This window comes from Talpa europaea (assembly GCF_964194135.1).
Source record: "Talpa europaea genome assembly, chromosome: 6".
NCBI classification, from domain to species: Eukaryota; Metazoa; Chordata; class Mammalia; order Eulipotyphla; family Talpidae; genus Talpa; species Talpa europaea.
Window position 1 is genome coordinate 3,161,387 of NC_140072.1, and position 19,483 is coordinate 3,180,869.

General features: G+C 57.9%; 1 protein-coding gene across 1 annotated transcript in view; it reads left to right on the plus strand.

Moving 5' to 3' along the window:
- The window catches only part of HPCAL1 (hippocalcin like 1), a gene marked incomplete at its 3' end in the record, with an annotated part of 69,527 nt that overhangs the window by 42,839 nt on the left and 7,205 nt on the right, over positions 1–19,483 (plus strand). The window contains exon 3 of the mRNA XM_084235011.1: positions 14,836–14,928. The remainder of the gene's footprint in view (positions 1–14,835; positions 14,929–19,483) is intronic.

Consider the following 19,483-nt stretch of genomic DNA (forward strand, 5'->3'; position numbering starts at 1 on the left):
AAGCTGCCACTGGACTGGATGTGTTACGGGGGTCTGCCCCCTTTGCCTGTGGGAAGCTGAGACCAGGCGCCTCCAGATGCAGGGCCTGTCATGAGCTGGCAGTGGGGCAGGGGCCTGGAGTGGCAGGAGGACGACTCAGCAAGCGGGGGGCTGGGGGGTTACCCACTGCACTGGGGTGTGTGGCCTGCTGCCTGCAGGGGGTGTGTGAGTCTCGCTGAGGGTCATAAGGGGCAGCCAGTCTGAATGTCCCCTGCCCCAGCGATGGAGGGACAGACTGTCCGGCGCCTCTGGCCTATTTTACCGCTGTCCCCCAGGAAGCTCTGCTCTTAGCAAATCCTCCACCTTGTTCTTGTCCGCCTGGCTCTCGTGCTCCCTGTGTGCAGTTTCCTAGCTCTGAGGCCCAGGACTCCTGTGGTCCGGGGCAGCCAAGGGGGTGGTCTCTTGGCTGGCAGGCCCCATGCGAGGACAGGGCATCGGGCCCTCTTGCCGTTCAGCCAGGGGCGTGTTTTTGTGGCGGGAGAGGCCAGTGGGGACAGGGGTCCGGAGAGGCCCTTCTCCTCCCGCAGCTGGTGACAGACCTGTTTCTGGATCAGCCTTCTTCCCCTTGGCCTCTTCGCCTCAACTGCGTGTGTGTCCCTGGAATTCCCCGCCCTTCTCCTGGAGACCAGCCGGGCAGACAGACCCTGGGCCCTCCCCAGACAGGCCTTGCCCGGCAAGTTCCCTCTCCAGGCCTGGTGGCCTCGTGCCCGGAGGGCAAGGCAGGTGTTCCTTGTGCTCCTTTGCTGCCCCTGTGGCACCTGCCAGGACCCTCACAGCGGCCCCAAGAGGTTCCAGGCCACGGGCCCCACCGCCACCCTGGGTCCCAGCGGGGTCTGGGGCTCATTGGTGTTTCTCTTCGTTTCTCGGCCTGGAGGATACTGAAGAGGCAGGAACACGCTGTGTGGTCGCAACGTGCTCACTGCTGCAGCTGGATGCCATGGAATGTGAATGCCTGCTCCTCATCCCCTGCCAGCTGCTAGCACCTGCTGCACCCCAGATACCTGTTCTAGGTGCCCTGGGTACTCGCTGCTGGGGGAGGGGGCAGGTGAGCCTAAAGGGGAGGCATGGTGTCTCCAGCACTGTTCTTGGGGATCCCACAGCTCCCTGGCTTGGAAGCTAAGGACAATTCAGGGTCCCCCCCACTGTGTTTGGAAGCCCCAACCCTGCACCCCCTCCCTTCAGTGCCCTCCTGAGTGAGCACATCAGTGCTTCAGAGCCCCTCCGGAAAGGAAGTAGCCCTTGCTCCCCCCAAGCTGACCTTCCACCCTAGGTAGGAAGTCTAGAACAGGTGTGACATCAGGTGGCCAAGGGCAGCAGGCACATGCCAGGTGGGTGAGGCTGCTCCGGGGGGTGAGGCTGCTCCGGGGGGCGAAGCTGCTCCGGGAGGTGAGGCTGCTGCGGGGGGCGAGGCTGCTCCAGGAAGGAGGGTGGCCCTTGTGGGGCAGGGACAGACAGGCTTCGGGCTAGGACGACGGCTGGGGAGGGAACTGAGGCTGGGGGCTGCCCAGGAAGGGCGGCCTCCAGCAGGTTTTCTGCTAACAATACCTGCCCCTGCCCCATGAATAAAGCATGATGTGGGGGAGGGCCTTGGAGTCTCATCATTATCATCCGACTTGATAATAGAAAAATTAAAATTTAAAGTGATCTGAAGTGACAAGTGACAGGAATGTTCTGGAAACCGGAGATTGGGAGCCGGATCCGATCTCTGCGGTGATGGTATCAGCTTCAAAATCCCCGGCAGCTGTTGGGGTTTAACTCTTTCAGGGCTCTAGGGACCCAGTTCCCTTTATTCCCAGGGTGCCAGGGCCCCCGTCTTAGCACCCCGTGTCCGGACTTGGGGCTCAGGCTCACACACCCTAGCTTTGTTACTGGGTGGAGCCTTTGTCGCCTGGGATGGCCACCTCCGGGGGGACCAGAGCTGGGCAGTTGGGGCTCAGCAGCCTCGAGCAGCCTTGAGCTCCGGCCCCACCTCGCCCGCAGCCCTCTGGAGCGGAGAGTGTGTCTGGGCCTGGCTTCCTGGAAGCCTTGGCCTGGCCCAGCAGTAGCCCCCACAGACTTGTGACATCTCCACTGAGGGGAGGGTCAGGCCCCGCACTTGTCCCCAGGATCTTACCTGGGTGGAAGCTTTGAACAGGGAGCCCTTGGGAGCACCCTCGCCCGGGCTCCTGCGGAGCTGACTTTAGTTCATTGCCTGTGCGTCCCTCCTGGGCCTGGGGGATTCCAGCTGGGAAGCGTCATCGGCTCTCCGACGACTGTCCTGGTCTTCCTGGGGTGCTGGGCCTGTCCTGGAGGCCAGTGGGCCGGACGCCAGAGGGTGGACTGCACAGATACTTACTCTCATTACAAAAGTTATGTAACAGCAGATCAGAAAGTTGGCAAAATACAAGGCGAAAGAGAAGCTACCCAGGCACTGCCTTGTGGGGCCCCCTCCGGCCTTTGGCTTGTTCCCACTGTGATATTGGTACCATCACCCCCTGCTGCCCGTGGGCCCCCCACCTGCTGGCGCTGCTCACCGCTTTCCCACAACGCAGCATCCGGGCGAGAGCTGCTTCTCTTTGTGTTTTTATGGTGTGCAGGGTGCAGAGGTGAGCTTGGTCCTGCTTTTGGGGCGCGGGTCCCCCCTGCTGGGCACCGGGAGGTGGCCCTGAACCAGACCTGCCCTCTCAGAGCCTGCAGGGAGACAGCGTCATGTGACACCTGAGACTCAGAGGAAGCGCTGGGTGGGGGGAGCAGCGGGCTTGGCTGCGGGCTCTGGGGGCCTCCTGGAGGAGGGCTGGGCGCATTGGGGGGAGCTGGGCAGAGAGAGGAGGCACCGAGCTGGTGTCCTGATCCCTGGCGGGCACCAGGGTCTGCAGGGTCCTGTTTTCTCCTGGGGTTGGGTGACGTCTGTCTCCTGCGCGGGAGGGGAGCCGGCCACAGGGACCTCGTGCAGGAGGACTCAGCCCCAGTCTGAAGGCAGCAGCCCCTTCCCCCAGCAGCGCTCCCTGTTCCCCGCCCCCTGCGGGGGGAGATGAAGGAGCATTTGAGAAACTATCAAATAATAAAAGAATTAAGGAGAAGATGGATATTCACTTCAGGCCTTGCTGCTTATTAATATATCATTTTCCAAGTCCCCTTTTTGTCCTGAAAATGTCAGGTGGCGGGTTACATACTTTTGGCAAAAAATACCTAAAATATCGAAAAAGGGTGAATTTTATTGTCTAAATGATACCTCAGTGAACTTGATCTTACCAAAAAACAGACCTTGTTCTTTCTTTTTCTTTCCTTTTTTTTAATGAGAAGCTTATTCCCACATTTGCTTTCCTCTTAGGAAAAAGATCCCACTCTTAATGCCAGCACAGCATGAAAATGCCTGTTAGGAGGAGTGTGCCCCGCCTAGGGGACGGGAAAAATGACATTTAAAATGTTTGTTGTTACATTTTCCTTATTACAATGCTAATTCATCACTCCACTGGTGTTTCTCTGGAGCCTTCTGTGTGCTGGGCGTGCTGTCAGGTTTTGTGGGTGTGCCTGAAGGATGAAATAAACTAGCCAGCCTCCTGCCTCCAGGGGCCCCCGTCCAGAGGGAGACCCAGCACCAACAGGACAAGCCAGCGAGTGACATCACGTGCTTGGTGCCACTTGCTGTGGGCAGGAGCCGAGCAGGAGAGCGGCATGTGGGGGGTGCTGGGGGAGGGTCTTGCATTTTAGATAAGCCAGGGGTGCCAGAGCTTATCAAGGCGAGCAAGACCCGGGGCCCATGTTGGGGGCGCCAGTTGAGATGGGGTGATCATGGGCCTGGTGGGCTCAGGTGCAAGCTGAGCAGCTGTGACCCAGGAAGGGGAGCTGGGCAGCCCCAGGCCCCGCTGTCCAATAGTTCCTAATCCCAACACCGTCACAAAACACATTTTTTATTTAAGTTTGATGTAACGAGGCTGTATTTTTTACACAGCACTTTATAACCTGTTTAACATAATGTATCGACTACTATTTTCCCATTTTATTAAAATCATCTTTTGTGGCCCAGTTTTGCAGGCTTTGGCAGTATCTCACCCTGGGTGAGCACTGTCATCTATTTAACTAAGGCCCTGCTGCTCGGTGCTTGATCCTTCTAGAAGGCACCCTCCAGAGCTGGGTGAGCCAGACAGAGGCTGCGCCCGCTCCAAATGGCCAGGCGAGGGGACCGAGCTGAGCCGCGATGGAGAGGTGTTTCGCCTGGAGAAATGTGTGGATAGAGTTGAAAATGTAACCGCCATTTGCTTGCAGATAAGATTGTTTTCCAGCCACATGGACTTGTGTGCAGGGAGGGGCCCGGCCCCCACAGAGCCTACCTCCCACACCTGCAACCCCTCCCGTGTCGACCCATCTTTCGCCATCCTGCTCTCCGCTCCCCCCAATGAACCTCAAGGCCACCTGCACTCTCTCTTCCGGAAGCTTCTGCTTTTCCCTGTTCACATCCCCCCTCTACCTGCCAGATGCCCTTGGAGGGGGTTGCAGGGGTCAGCACCTCGAGCGAAGGCCCGGGCCTGGGCTGTTCATCACGATGCAAGACCCGCCTGCCGCCCTCCTTTCTGCCTCCTGGCCCAGGCAGGCCTGGGCTCCAGAGGCAGAGCGGGTTATTGGGAGGTTCTTTCCAAGGCCTGTCAGCCCATGGCAGAAATGAACACACAAACACGACTCAGAGGTCAAGGCCCGAGCTTTGAATTCCCTAGAACGTCACCACAATGTGCTGCCGTTGACTGGAAGCCTTACCCAGGCCAAGCAGTCGGTGAGCACATATTTGTGTTGTCGACAGAATTCTTACAACAAAGGGAGCTGGAGAAACGAAGATGTTGAGAGAATCCTAAGGAAATCTGCTTCTGTTACTATGCGGTGTGATTTGATGCCCCAAGTGTACAAGGCACCTGGGTGTGGCCCACGGATGTGGGGGCAGGGGAGGCCGCAGAGAGGGCGTTTGAGGAGCTGCCGGAGGGAGGAGACAGGGTGGGTGTGGGCAGGAGGGCCTTCCCTTGGGGCTGAGTATCTTCCTGGAGGAAGGTGCTGGCTTCCTGGCCTGGGGTCTCCTGTTAACTCGAGACGAGGCCAGGATGACACTACCCTTTTGGGGTAACTTGCTTGGATTTGGGGCTCTCGGTGGAGTTTATGACGTAGCTGGATCCTGAGGCTGGATTCAGCCGTCTGAATGGAATTCTCTGGCGTTTTCCCGCGTTGGTTCTGCATCTGTTTTGCCCACAGCAAATTGGAGGAAGACAGAGCTTCATGCAGTGGGTGGTTTTTAAGGCTGCGTGGTGGGGAGGTGTGGGCCTCGCTGGTGTAAACCCTTCACGAGGAATGTGGGCATGCTCTCTCCTCCACCTTCCACTTAACCCCCCCCCCACCGTGTGTGGGTTCGCTTGTGGGCTTGGAGGTGGGTACCGCCTGTCTCGCCCCACAGCGCCTCCCCCTGGCTGCGACATATCAGCAATCCCACAAGGTGCGCCGGTTAGGGGAGCCGCCAGGTGCATTAAAGTGAGCACAGGGTCCCCTTGATGGGGGCGGAGGTGAGCTGGGATCTGGAGGCGGGTCATGGTGGGGGGTGTTCTCTGGGGCAGGTTCTAGGCAGAGGAGGCCATGGGTGGTGGCCAGAACCTTGCGCTCTCACACACACCTCTCAGGCTCTTCTGTGCAACGTGGAGTGATGAGCTGACCGGAGCCAGAGAGAAAGGAGAGCGGTTGGCCATGAAGGCCCAGCCGTGCGTGCATGGCCTCTGCCAGGTGCACACATTGATTTGCAAATGTTCCTTCTGGTCATCCTCCCAACACCCGCCAGAGCCCCGGGTCCCAGAGGGGGACAGCCTGAGGGGGGGCTGCCCCGGGATGCCGAGCTGTCACCGATCCCAGGGGACGCCAAGACCCAGCCCTCTCCCCCGCCCCCCAGTGGCCTCGGCTCTGGGTGTTTCTTGGAGATGCGGTTCCCAGACTGGGCCCGAGTGCCGGGGGGGGGGGGGGGGGGCGTCTGGGGGGGGGCCAGGGAATCTGCATCCTAGCGTGCAGACCGACCTGTCGTGCTCCTGCCGGGCAGCACGATGCGGATGCTAGAGGGGCCCGGGCTGGGACAGCAGCTCCTTGGACCTGCGTCCTGGCCGCCAGCTCGCTGGGCGCTGCCCCGCAGCCCCGCGTCCCCCGCCACTCGGCCGGGCTGTGATTTTCCACTGACACTGGCCTGACTTCACTGGCGGGTGCGGAGCGGAGACGTGCGGCAGGTCGAGCGCGAGCTGTCTACATGGGTGACACGGAATCCGGTGTCTGCGGGCCTGAGCGTGTCACTAATAGGATTCGCGGAGCCTTTTGGGTGTCGGTGGCGCGGCAGCTGCAGGAACCCAGAGGCTGCTCATTTGTGAGGAATGAATAATTTATTTGTGTTTTCAGATGACTTATTCCTTCATCACAGCTCTGGCAGCGAGCGCCACACGCTCTGTCGGCTGCTGCATAAGTGGCTGCAGCAGGAGGCTCGCCTTAATCCCCCGGGGGTGCCGTTTCCAGGCTGCTGATTTGCAGGCTGCATTTGCAGGGTCCAGATCCCTGCACTCGGGGTGCTTTCCTTCCTGTCTCTTTGTGGGGAAATCAGGTTATCCTCGGCCGCCCGCTGTGGGATGCACATCCCGGGCACCTGCTGGCCCCAGGGTCTTAGGGCGCGCTGGCAACTGAGCTGTTCACAGTCGAGGTTTGTCCCCGGGATGCTTTGTTTCCAAAGTCCATGTGATTGATTGAAGCCACACATGGTCACCTCACCCTGGAAAATTCCTAATTTTCACAAGTGCCAGTTGCCCCCACCTCCCCCGACCCCCGCGGGCCCTGTCACACGGGCGTGGACAGCACCACCTTCCTACCCAGGCCACCACGCTGACCCCCACGTGCACCAGTAAGTTTCCCAAAATGAGGAAAGCCATGTCACCAGCCCCCCGACGACCCTTTCTCGTCATGACCCCCCCAGCAAGGGTGCCTGCTGTTTTGGCTTCCAAAACCGAGGGCTCGTTTTGTCTGTTCTTCCTCTTCATCGTGGGTCAGTGCAGCCTGTGGTCCCTGGCTCACGGTCACGGGCGAGGTCCGTCTCTGCCTGCCTGTGGTCGGGGTTCGTCCTGTGTGACCCACTGCGCTGCGCTTGTCCCCAGCAGAGGGACCTGGGCCAGCCGCCCCCGATGGCCATTCCTGCACAGTCTCCTGCTGGCCTCCCGTCCGTCCCGCTGTTGAAATACATACACGGGGCCGAGCTCCTGGCTTGTGGACTGTGTGTGGTCATGCTTCATAAATACACCGGCTTTCCAAAGAGTTGTAGGTCGTGGGCTCCCTTCCTTGCCTGCCGAAAGCTCGGAGACATGGGTAACCGGAACGAGCCCCCTGGAGCCAGAGTGCTGGCCCCCGCCTGGGTGGGCTGGGGTGGGGTGGGCACTGGTCACGGCCACACAGGCCCAGCAGGTAGCTCACAGTCGTGGTGCCTGCTCCTTCCAGCCCCCGCCTCTGTGCGGAGCTTGCGGCCTGTGGGGGGGGTCTCACCCGCACCCCAGCAGGCCACGTGGAGCTCAGCCATGTTCTGGTCAACACAGGCCACACAGATGACGGGGTCCCCGCGGGCTCTGCCTTGCAGCCTGGCTTTGGGGGGCTCACCATGCAGGAATGTGTGATGACATGGGTGAAGTGGAGCCACGACAGCCCAGCCCCACATTTGTCAGGCTGTGTCCCGCCATTCAGTGATGCGTGACTGCATCGCCTACCTCCCCGGGCTGTTCCCAGATAGGGCCCAGGGCGGCTCCCTCACCCCCACCTGTTACTGAATGGAGTGTGGGAGAACACCTGCTGCAGGTGGGGCTTGTGTCGACTGAGGGACAGTGATCTGCCAGCCACAGTCCTTAGCACTGGGGGCCTCAGCGGAATCAGTCACCCTAAAGCCACAGTCGCCCCAGAAATAGTCCTGATCCAAAAGGCATCCATCTTTGACTCCAGACCCCACTCCTTCTCCCGTGGGGACTTTGCGTCCTAATTAAGTTGGTTTTCAGGATATATTAGAATAATCTGTCATCGCCTGAGTACATCCATCCTCCTGGCATGAGCGGGTAGGAGAGGCGGTCTGGCTTCCCGCAGACCCGGGTGGGCCAGGGGGGCTGGTGTGGCTGCTGGAAGGGGGGTGCTTTTCTGACTGTGTTTTCCAAGGACTAGCCAGCCGGCACCGTGGGACGTGAGCTCCCCCAGGCCTGGGCCTTGCCGACACTTGATCTGACTTTTTGATTCCAGCAATCTTAGTGAGTACGAAGTGGAAGCTCATTAGGCTTTTGATTTGCATTTTTCTAATGAATGTTTTCTTGTTCTTACTTGTCTATCTTCTTTGGAGAAATGGGTATTCAAGTTCTTTTCCTGTCTTTTAAATTAGTTATTTGTCCCTCTTTTACTGAGAAATCTTTATGTATTCTAGATACAAGTCCCTTAGCAGATAGATAATTGGCAGATATCTTCACCCATTCTATGTGGTGGTGTCTTTCCAGTGTCTTGACTGTGTCTTTCGAAGCACAAGTTTTTCCTTTTGATGAAATCCAGTTTATCTGTCTCTTCTTTGGTGTTTGGGTTTTTGGTGTCTTGAGTAAGAATCCCTTGTCAAACCCAAGATTGTAAAGATTTACCCCTGTGTTTTCTTTTGAGTTTTGTAGTTTTAGTGGTTATTTGTAAGCCTTTGATCTGTTTCGAGTTGGTGTTTGCGTGTGGTGTGAGGCAGGAATCAATCCTCTTTCATTCTCTTGCATGGGACTGTCCAGATGCCTGGGCACCCCTGTTGGAAATCAGCCGATCACATGTATGTGGGTTTATTTGGGGATTCTCAGTTCTATCCCATTGATCCTATTTCTTTCTGTGCCAGCACCACAATGTCTTGACTACAGTTGTGTGGTAATGATTTTTGAAATCAGGAGGTGTGAGTCCTTCTGCTTAGTTCTTCTTTTTCGGGATTGTTTTTGACTTTCTGGGTCTTTGCAATGCCATGTGAATTTTAGAGTCAGTCCAATTTCTACAAAGCAACAATCTGGAATTCTGACGGTTAAATGCCCTGGATCTACACATCAGTTTGGGGATTACCGCCCTCTTAGCTGTGTTCATTTTCCTGATAGATGAACATGAGGTGGTTTGCCAGTTATTTAGATCTTTAATTTCTTTCAGCAATGTTTTGTAGTTTCCAGAGTATAAGTTGTTTGTTTTTTTTTTTTTTAAGGAATTTTATTCTTTTTGGTGGAATTGCTAATGAGGTTGTTTTCTTAATTCCATTGTTGGAGTTTTTATTGCAAGCGGTAGAAATGCAATTTTTTTTTTCTTCACATTAACCATGTATCCAGAAACTTTGCTGCACCTGTTTATCCTAATAGTTTTTATTTTAAGGATTCCTTAGAATGTCCTGTATACAGGAAGGGTCATGACTTCTGCTATTTACAGAGGTCAATTCACCTTTCTAATCTAGAAGCCTGGTATTTTCTTTTTCTTTCTTTCTTTGTTTTTTTGCTGAATTATCTTGGGAAACTCCAGTCCAGTGTTGAAAAGAAGTTGTCCAAGGGGGTCTCCTTGCCTCATTCCTGATTGATCTTGGGGGCGGGGGTGAGAAGCGGAATCTAGTCTTTCACCATGAAGTGTGCTGATGGCGATGAGTTTTTCACAGATTGGAGGTTTGTCAGATTGAAGAAGTTCTCTTCTCTTCCTAGTTTGTTCAGCATTTTATCATGAAAGTGTATTGGATTTTGTCAAAATGCTTTTCCTGGATCCATGGAGATGAGCATATGGTTTTTGCTTTTCATTTCACTGATAAGGTATACTACATTCATTGATTTGGTTTTCGACTGGTAAACCAATCTTGCATTCCTGAAATCAATCCCACTGGGTCATGATATGCAATTCCCTTTGTTCTTTATGTCGCTGGATTTGGGGTGCTAGTATTTTATTGAGTTTTGCATCCATCCTCATCGTTGTGATCTATAGTTTTCTTCCCTTGTGAAGTCTTTGGTTTTGGTGTCAAGGTAATTAATACTGGCCTCAGAATCAATTTTAGAAGCATTTGTGAAGAATTAGTATTAATTCCTTAAATGTTTGTCAAATTCCGCAATAAAGCCTTTGGGTCTGGGTTTTTCTTTGTGAGCAGTTACTAATTCAATCTCTTCTTGATTACTATATCTGTTCAAGATATAATATCTTCTTATAGGCTTTTAGATTGTCTATCTCTTCCTGTATCCACTTTGGTAGTTTATATCTTTCCAGTTGGTTTAGATTTTTTTTCTGAAAGATTTATTTTATTTATGCATGTAAGAACTGGGGTACAGGCCAGAGGTGTGGGGGGATGGAAGGATCCACCGGAAACAGAGTGGGGAACAGAACAGGCAGACTGATGAAATCCACTGCTGAGGGAGCAGCGGGTGAGACAGGAGAGGTCCTGCGCCATGTGGGTCAGCTCCCTGGCTGGGGATTGATTGTGTGCTGCAGTAGCTGTGGACAGCTACATAGTGCTGCGTCATAACCCCTTGCACCACCAGGGAGGCCCCTGGTTTAGATTCTTATAGGAATGTTTTCACAGCCTTTCTGTTGATTTAGTCATAGTTGGCATTTATTGAACTTTTCCTACATCCCAATCATTTTTCCCATTAGCCATTGCATTTTTACAAGAATGTAAATTTGACAAACTATTTAGTATTATCATCTCCATTTTACAAATGGGGAAACAGAGGAAGAAAAAAGTTAAATACTGTGTGAAGATGACACAAGAAGAGCTGGGATTTGGGGTGGGGTGGTCTGGCCCCTCACTGTTCCCCAGGCCCTCCCCCTGGGCCAGGTCTGCGCGAGTAGCTGCAAGTATGAGATTGAGTCAGACTGGTCACTCCCCAGAGAGCCCAAACCTACGAGAGGGCGGTGCCCTAGGCCTAACATGAGCAAAGGGTGGGAAAGTCAGGGAGTCCGCAAGGGCCCCCCCAGAGAAAGTGACATGTGCAGTGGGCCTGGCCGGTCTGCTTGGGTCAGGATGACGTGGAGGAAGTTTATAAGCCCCAAAGGGTGTCCCAGAGAGCCTGCCCTGGAGATGCCCAAGCCCCACCCCGTGGGAGCTGGGGGTGGTAGAGCAGAACCACCAGGTCTGTTTGCTCAGTCAGGCTTCACAGTTGTCGGCCCGGAGAGGAAGAGGCATGGCCATTTGTGAGACCATCGCTAGACAGAAATGTCGGGAGCGACCAGACATAACTCAACATAATTCTTCCTGTATAATGGCTTCTGCTGCTGGGTTCCGTCTGCAGCAAGGACTGTAATCTTTATCTGCCACAGGAAAGCGGGTGGCCGGGGAGCCCCTGTGGCTGAGCGATAGAGCAGGGAGGAAATTTGCAATTCGAGTTAATGGAGTGTTTCCCAGCAGCCCTGGAGCCAAGGCTTCAAAGTCCCAGGAATGATGGACCCTTCTCCTGCTGGAAAGCCCAGGGTCAGAGCTGGCCAGCCCCAGGGGACTTGGCACTCCCGCTTTGTCCCTGATGGGAACACGAGGATGGCAGGATGACAGGCGGTCCCAGGCTCACGAGCCCCCCGAGCCCTCTGCTCTGCTCACGGCCCTGCACTGACCCGGAGAGGCTGCTGTGTCTCATGGGTGTGCTGCGGACATGATGCTGCCCCGTCACTGAGCACGCTGGCAATGCAGGGCTGCTTTCTCGAGGCTGGGCACCATGCAGCCTCCATGGTCAGTGTGGTGGCGTACTGGCTTGCAGTCAAGCGGGGCTCCTGCTCCAGGATGCTGTGTGGCATGAGGGGGTGTCCCGGAGGGCAGGGTCCGGCTGAGAGGGTCAGCACCTGCGGTGCACCTGCCCCTGCTGGCAGAGGCCCCTGACCTGCAGGTGTACTCACTGCCTCCCCGGAACCTCCGCTGAGCCTGGTGATGGATGGGTTCCTGCATCTGAAAAGAGGCACCCGGCCTTGGGGTTTGCACGCAGGGCAGCCTGCTTAGCTGCTTGTGACCTTGGCAGTGTTCCCCCCGTTCGGTCAACTGTAAACGGGCCAGTAGGATGGGCTCTCCAACGAGGGCTGGAGGAAGGTGAGTTGACAGGATGATGACTGCACACAGGCTTCCAGCACATTCTGCTGCTGGCTCTGTTATTGGTTTTCTCAAAAGTGACCTTGGGGAGGGCCCTTGATCCTGTCTGTGCTGTGATTTCCCTGCACGTCAAAGCCCAGCTCACAGAGCAGGGTAGGAACGCAGCAGAGGGCCTTAACTCAAAAGTGTGCCCGAACAGATGGGACTCGGGGAGTCAGAGCAGTTTCAGGGTGGTCATGCAACAGGGTGGTCCCCAGGAAAGGGGGAGGTTCCCACCCAAGGGAGGGTGGAGCTGAGCAGGAAGAGGAGAAGCTGCAGAAGAGACTGAGGAAGGAAGGAAGCAGGATGGAGCCAGAAGGAGACCTGGGGGAGGCACATGGAGCCTAGAGACATGTGAAGAAACTGCGCTTGTCTTTTGGTCGTGGACGGGGTGACACAGATGTGGGTGAGACCCGTGGGGAGGTGACCATGGCAGCTTTTATCTTGATGTTGATTTTGCTCTTTTCCTTCCGGGCTTGTCTGGTTGTTTCTGACCCTTTTCTGTGGGTCCCCACTGGAAGATGCTTTAGACTTGTGGCAGGCTTTGGGGCCTTGTTCTGGGCCGATCCCATATGGATGGACTTTTACCCACAAGGGGACAGGTCACTTTGGGTGCTTCATTTAGAAACTAGACTCATTTACTTTCCTGTCTTGTTTTTTAGTTTTATTAAAGTTCCTTCCCATTAAAGTCTCCTATGTTTGTGTTGATGCGGCGGATGGCAGAACCCATGTAGAATAGGCAGGTTTGCGGGGTTGGGGCTGCCCCTCTCCCTGTCCTATAACAGTCACACCACTCTGCAGGACAGTGTCGTGGTGGATGACCGTCATACACCATTTGGGCAAACCCTGTTATAAGCTGTGGGCCCTGGGTGATCATGTGTGTCAACCCGGGCTCAGTCATGGCTGCAGAGGCCCCTCTGTGTCCCTGTTGACAGTGGCGGCCCAGTCACTGGACTGTCCTGCTTAGTCTTGCAGTGAAGAGAAAACTGCTTTAAAAAAATAAAGTTGGGGCCTCCCTGGTGGCACAAGGGGTTAAGCACAGCACTATGAAGCTGTCCGCAACCTCTGCAGTTTGATCCCCGGCCAGGGAGAAACCCACATGGCAAGCAGACCTCTCCTGTCTCCCCGCTGCTCCCCTCAGCAGTGCCTTCGGTCCTCCCGTCTGCCTGTTCTGCTCCCTGCTCTGTCTCTGGTGAATCCTCTCACCCCCCCCACACCTCTGGCCTGCACCCCAGGTCTTGTATGCATCAATAAATAAATCCTGAAGAAAAATAAAGCTGCTAAATATATATGTGTATACATAGGTGCTTTTGTATATGGCTCTTTCTGTGTGTGTACATACATACACATGGCACTTTATGTGCGTGCAGACACACACACACACACACACACACACGGCACTGTCTAAGTATATGCACTACCTTAAAAAATAGTGACTTTCCATCAGCGTTTTGGCGGGAGACGCCTGGTTTGTCTGCTCCAGGTGCTGACTCCCCGCAGCGGGCTCGAGCAGAGTTGTGTAATCGGCGCGTGAAGCTCTATATTAGGGAAAGGGGCTGAACCTCACCCCTGAGCAGAAGGCACTGCACTTCCAGTGGTCCCTGTGTGCTGCAGTTTGGGGGTTGTGTGCTGCTGGAGGTCGAGGGCTGAGAGCCTGCTCCCTCTGGGCTCCGGCCCCGGCACAGGAGACCACCCGGCCCCGCCCTCATGGATTGGCAGCTGCAGGGTGGAGGTGGGGGTGAGTTGAGGGGACTCCCTCGTGCACTGTATGGGGGGCGAGCTCCTCCGGTCCACTTGGGTGGGTGCACACGGCTCGTGGTCCTGTCGGCAGGGGAGAGGCTGTGGAGGAGAGTGACTGGGGACGTGTGTGACTTGGGAGGAGAAGCTCCCGGGAGCGCCCAGCACGGGAAGGAGCCGACAGGGCGGGGGCGGGGGAGGCGTGCTGGGGGAACCGGCCGCCTGGGCTCCATCCTGCTCTGCCACCCGGCAGATACAGATACGTGCCCTTGAGCTGCAGTCAGCTTCCCTAGAAGTGCATTTTCCCGTCTGTAAAATGGGGCGATAATCATCGCACCTCACAGAGCTGTTGGGGGGTTGTGCTAAAGCAAACAGCGTGTGTTTCGCCTGCACCGTCCACGCGGGGGGAGCCACGAGGGTATTAGAGTCACACGTCATGTCCCAGCCCGTGCAGATGCTGCGGGGTCACAGAGTGGGTGAAGGGGGAGCCTCTGATGGTTAGCCCGGCACGGGGAACGTGCAGGATGCTTGCCCAGGAGCTGGTGGGGGGGACTGGGGAGTGGCGGGACCCCTGATGCTCCTCTCCATGACCGTGTGCCGCTGCTGATAGACTCTGCCTGCCCTGGTCACCTGAGCCCCGTGGGTGGTATCTGCCCTGGGCTGGGGGTGGGGTGCGTCCAGGGGAGGCCTGGGAGGATGAGGGCCCCTCCCCGGGGAGCGGTGGGGAAACAGGAGAGCATGGCTCTGGATCTGGGCCAGTGGCCAGTGTCTCGTGGAGGCTTCTGCGCCCAGGGTTCTGGAGGCCTCGCACCCCGGGGGCAGGGGCTGGGCCTATGCTGTGCCTAACAGCTGCGGGGCGGGGGCCGGGGTGTGCGCTGTCCGGGGCTCTCAGTCCCTGGGACCCCAGCAGACACGGGGGCGCGCGAGGCAGTGGCGGTGTCCACGGCCGCATCACCTGTGGTCCTCTCTTGCAGGGCATGGTCTAGAGACCCCATCGAGGACGCAGAGCCAGCCCTGAGGTTCTGACCCCTGCTCCATCTCTGCCCCCCCCCCCCCCGTGTCCTTAGGTAAGTCCCACTGGGAGGCCTGATGGGTCTGGAGGTGGAGGGGGCGGTGAGGACCGGATGGAGGCTCCCTCTGTCACGCTGCGGGGTCCTGCCTGTGTGGCCGGTGACGCAGGGCGGGACCCTGACCCTTGAGATGCTAGGAACCCCCATGTGGGCCCAGGTCTCACCCTGAATTAGCAGGTCTCTCAGGGCAAGTCATTCGACCTCTTTGCTTGAGTGGGGGGGGGGGTGTCAGGGAGGGACTTAGAACACGCAGCAGAATCTGGGGTCCACGCTGAGAGGGATGCCGGGAGGGAGGGTAAAATGGAAATTCTGTGTTTCTCTCCTGCTCTCGTGAAGCCCCAGCCCCCGCCACCTGTACCTGGAATCTTCCTGTCCACCCCCCACCCCAGCTGCCTTGGTGGGGTATGGTCAGGACCCCGTGCTCCCCAGCTCTCATCCTACAGCCCTGGGTCTTCCCACAGGACCCCACCTGGGTAAACAGAGGCCCTTCACCCCCAAACCACTGTTTCCTTCTCCCCTCCTTGTCCTCTCCCTCCTTCCTGCCCCCGGTTGATTCTCCACCCAGATCCCCTCCGGGCATTGACCCCACATCCCCCCGTCCCAGAAGCCAGGGTGTTGTCCCATTCCCCACATCTGCCTGTCACCCCGAACTCTTCCCTAAGTCCCCTGCTCCCTGCCTCTGTCCCACTTGGTCCCTCGGCACCCCCTGCCCGGGCCTGGCTGCGGTCAGGCCCCTCCCTGCCTGCCTGGACCCTGCCGGTGCCCGCCGGGAGCCGCTGCTGTCGCAGCTCGCAGCTGAGGGCAGAGTCTGGAGTGGGCGCCTCTCGGCCAGGTCTGACCCCAGCACCTCCCGCCTTCTGGCCCGCTGAGCGCCACGATGTCGTCCACCCCCGGGTCTCTCCCCAGCGGTGCCCTCTGCCTGGCCCACGCCCCCGTGCTATCCTGGTCCACTCCCGCCGTCCCGCACCCCTGCCGGGGGATCTGCTGCTGGTTTCCGGAACCCCGGGGCTGGGCCGGTCGCCCGTCTGCCCTCCGGAGGACCCCGCCGGGCTCCTGGGCGACTCTCACCGCCCTGCCTGCGGCTGCCCCGACACGGCGGTGCCTCCGTGGGTGAGAAGCCAGCGCTCTCCTCCTGGGTGTTTGGTTCTGTTCTAAGGAGGAACCGGGTGGCGGGTGAGAGAACGGCCTCTGACCTTGGATTTGTGCGTTCGGGACCCGCTAGGCCACCAGCCTCTCCCAAGTGCCATCCGTCGGAGGGTCGGCCGGCCCTCCCTCTCTGGGGCTGCAAGATACGGCTCAGACTAGTGTCCCGCGCGGCCCAGGCCAGGGAAGCCTGCCGGCCACCTCTTCCTCCCTTGACCATGCCCTGTTAGCCGCTGGCCCTGCCCTGCGCCAGCGGTCAGCTGGCACTTCTGGCACATAAACGCCCTTGGCATGATGTCCGGGGCCAGATGACAATAAATGGGAAGTCCCTTTGCCCCACCCGTCTCCCCAGGGATGGGCCACAGGGTGTGTTCCCAGCAGCCCCCTCTCTGCCCACCCCGCCCGCAGCACAAAACCAAAGAGCAAAACAGGTGATGAGCAGCGCCCCAGGGCAGCCGGGACGCACTCAGACCTGCTGGGCCTTGTGGGTCCTTTAAATAGCGAGGCCTCTTGCTCAACCGACCGCAGTTCTTCTGTGAGATTAACCCCTGTGCGGAGATCTGGGTTCTGCGGAGCAGGCCCGGAGAGCATGGTCTGGGCTAACCCTGCCCCTGGGTGTTGGGCCTGCACCCCAAGGTGTTGCCTGGTCTGCAGGCCCCAGGTGGGGGACCGCCCGCTGGTGCTCCCCAGCAGCCTGCCAGGAAGCTACGGCTGCGGTTTTGTGGTCGGCCCCAGGAAAGGGAGGGTCCTGCCCTGGCTGCGAGTTGAGGTTATTTTTGTGCCTCGGGATGACTTGGCGGTATCGCCCCCCCCCCCGGGCGTCCCCTCCTTCAGCCCCAGCTGCGGGGCGATGCTGCAAGAGAGCACCGTGGCTCACGCGCTCACACACGCACAGCAGGCGCTGGTGTGGCCGGGCGTTCTCAGAGGCTGCTGAGTCCATGGCGGGCCCAGGACCGTGTCCTGCCCATCTGCAGGGCACCAGCACCAGGCAGGGGACTTCCTGCCCAGCGACATGGAACCCCGGCCTGGACTCACCTCCCGGGGGAGGGGGAGAGGAAAGGCAGATGTCGAAGGCAGGTGGTCACTGCCACTCACTCTTTCCTCGGTGCTCGTGGTGGGCAGAGGGAGCAGCTGCCCAAACAGTGAATGAATCACCAAGCCAAGCCCTGAGATCTCCCGCCTGCTGGCGCCGGGGCTGGGCCCGAGCCTGGGCTGAGCCCCCACGGCTCCCCCGTGGCCGGGCTCAGGTGGCTCCTGGCTTCCCCAGGCGTCCAGCGCGATCTTAGCAGATGGTCAAATTCCTCATTTTTTGCACTGGCCCTTGAATGTTCTCGGATTTGTCAGATCCCAGGTGCAAATGTGTAGCTTGGAAGTGCTGACTGGGACTCTCAAGGGGGCGCTCTGGGCTGTTGCCGGGACCTCGGGTTGCAGGGAAACACTAACACCCACGTCGGGAGCGAGAGGGGTTGGAAAATGTCTGATGGGAAGTTCAGAGACCTGGGTGGGGTGGGACTGGGGGGCTGGTTCTGAAGGCCACCCGGACCCCCATGGGCCACAGCCCCGGGAGACCCCTGGCCTCGCACAGGCCTCAGCTGCGTGGGAGGGGCGCCCGCCCTAGCAGCCTTCTTGCTCCTCCCTGCTCCTCAAGGCCTGCCAGCCTTTCAGGGGCCGGGAGCTGGCGGTGCGGTGAGCCCGACCACGTCCTGGGTGAATGGTCAGCTCTGGCTTAGAGCTAATGGGGTGCAGGAGACGGGGCTAAGGAGCTCATACCTGCCTTCCCAGCTGTACCGGAAGCACCCTGAGGGTGCCGAGGCTGCCCCCCAACACTCAGCACTGACTCCACGTAGCGGGTGTCCCCTACGCGTGAGCATGCGTGCGCCCGCTCCCCCTCCAGCATCGATGGCTTCAGGGGTGTGATTTAAAGAAATAAAATCAGCACCGGGCAGCTCTGTGTGCTGTGCTCGCCCGGATTCTCAACACACCAGCGACAGCTCCCGACCGCAGCCGCTGGGGCCCCCGGGGCACCTGGGATGGCACCATCCAGGCGCCTGTATTGTAGCTGAGGCCATTTTTATTAAGAATGACTTACTGTTTTTATTTCTTCCCAAAGACATTAAACATGAATCAAATAACATATGAGATGATTCACTGGCAGTTTTCATCCAGATTTAAAAAACAAAAAAAAAATTTGGATCGGCGGGCGAGCTGAGGGGGGCGCAGTGCCAGGCCGCCTCCCTGTGGCCAGCAGCCCCCCCATTCCGGCCCAGCCGATCTGGTGCAGCCGAGGGCCTTGTCAGGGTGCACGGGGCGCCGGGGGGCACCATGTCTGCAAACACCCCTGAAGTCTGGCATTTACAGCGACGTCTCCTCTCACAGTTTCCCCCACGGTTTCTTAGCATCTTGGCCAAACCTCATTCATTCGGGGCCCCTTGATTGAGAATTTAGTCATCACTCACGCAGGGACCTGGCAGAAGTTTCTCTTCGTGCCATCCACTGGGAAAAGAGCTAAGCAAGAGGCCTGCCAGCCAAACTCTGAGGCAGGGACACGGATCCCAGCCAAGGCAACAGCTTCTTAGTGCTGGGGAGCTCGGGAGGGGCTCGGAGACAGGCTTCGGGGCTGGACCGGGCCCCGGGTCCCGTCGTCCACACGCGTGTTTACAGACGAGGGAAGTGAGGCGCGTGACAGCCGGGCTCGGAGGGGGCGCGGCAGGTGTGCTGGTAACGGTACTTGCGACTCAGGCGTCACAGGTTTGGGCTGTCCTTGGAGCGCTTGGTCTCGCCTCCTAGGCTTTGGAGGTGCTTTTTCTTCTTTTCCGTGGCTGCTGGGCTCCCCACACCCTACCTTTGTAAATCTGTCCGTTCTGCTTGTTCCATGCTGTCCTGTGACTGCTCGAGGTGCCTGGTGGGGCGGCAGGCCCAGAGCTGTGTGGCGGGGACAAGGGGCTTGCTGGGGGTGCAGGAACCCCCCTACACCCCACACCCACTCCCAGGCTGCAGCCCCAGCCTCCCTCCTGGCTCTGTTGGCTTGTGATTTAACAGGCCCCTTTGACGGCCCTCATTTTCCTTAGTCCTCTCAGGGATGCTGTGAAACCAGCGGGTGTTATTTCCCTGTTACAGCCAAGGAAACTGAGGCCCAGAGACCTTGAGATATAGCCAAGATCATGGGGGGCCTGGATGTGACCCTGGTGGGCCTTCTACTGTGTGCCTGCTGCCCACTGGGGGCCCCTATATCCATAACCACCACCCCGACCCACCTGTCATCCCCAAAGCCTGCATTCCAGCCCCATCTTCCAGAGGACCAGACAGAGGCTTGTTCTGGGGCGTTGAGATGGGAGAGCTCCCTGACTCCAGGGTCTGGCTTGGTGTCCCCCAAGAGCTCCCCTTCTACGTGGGTCCCCCACAGAGTGGG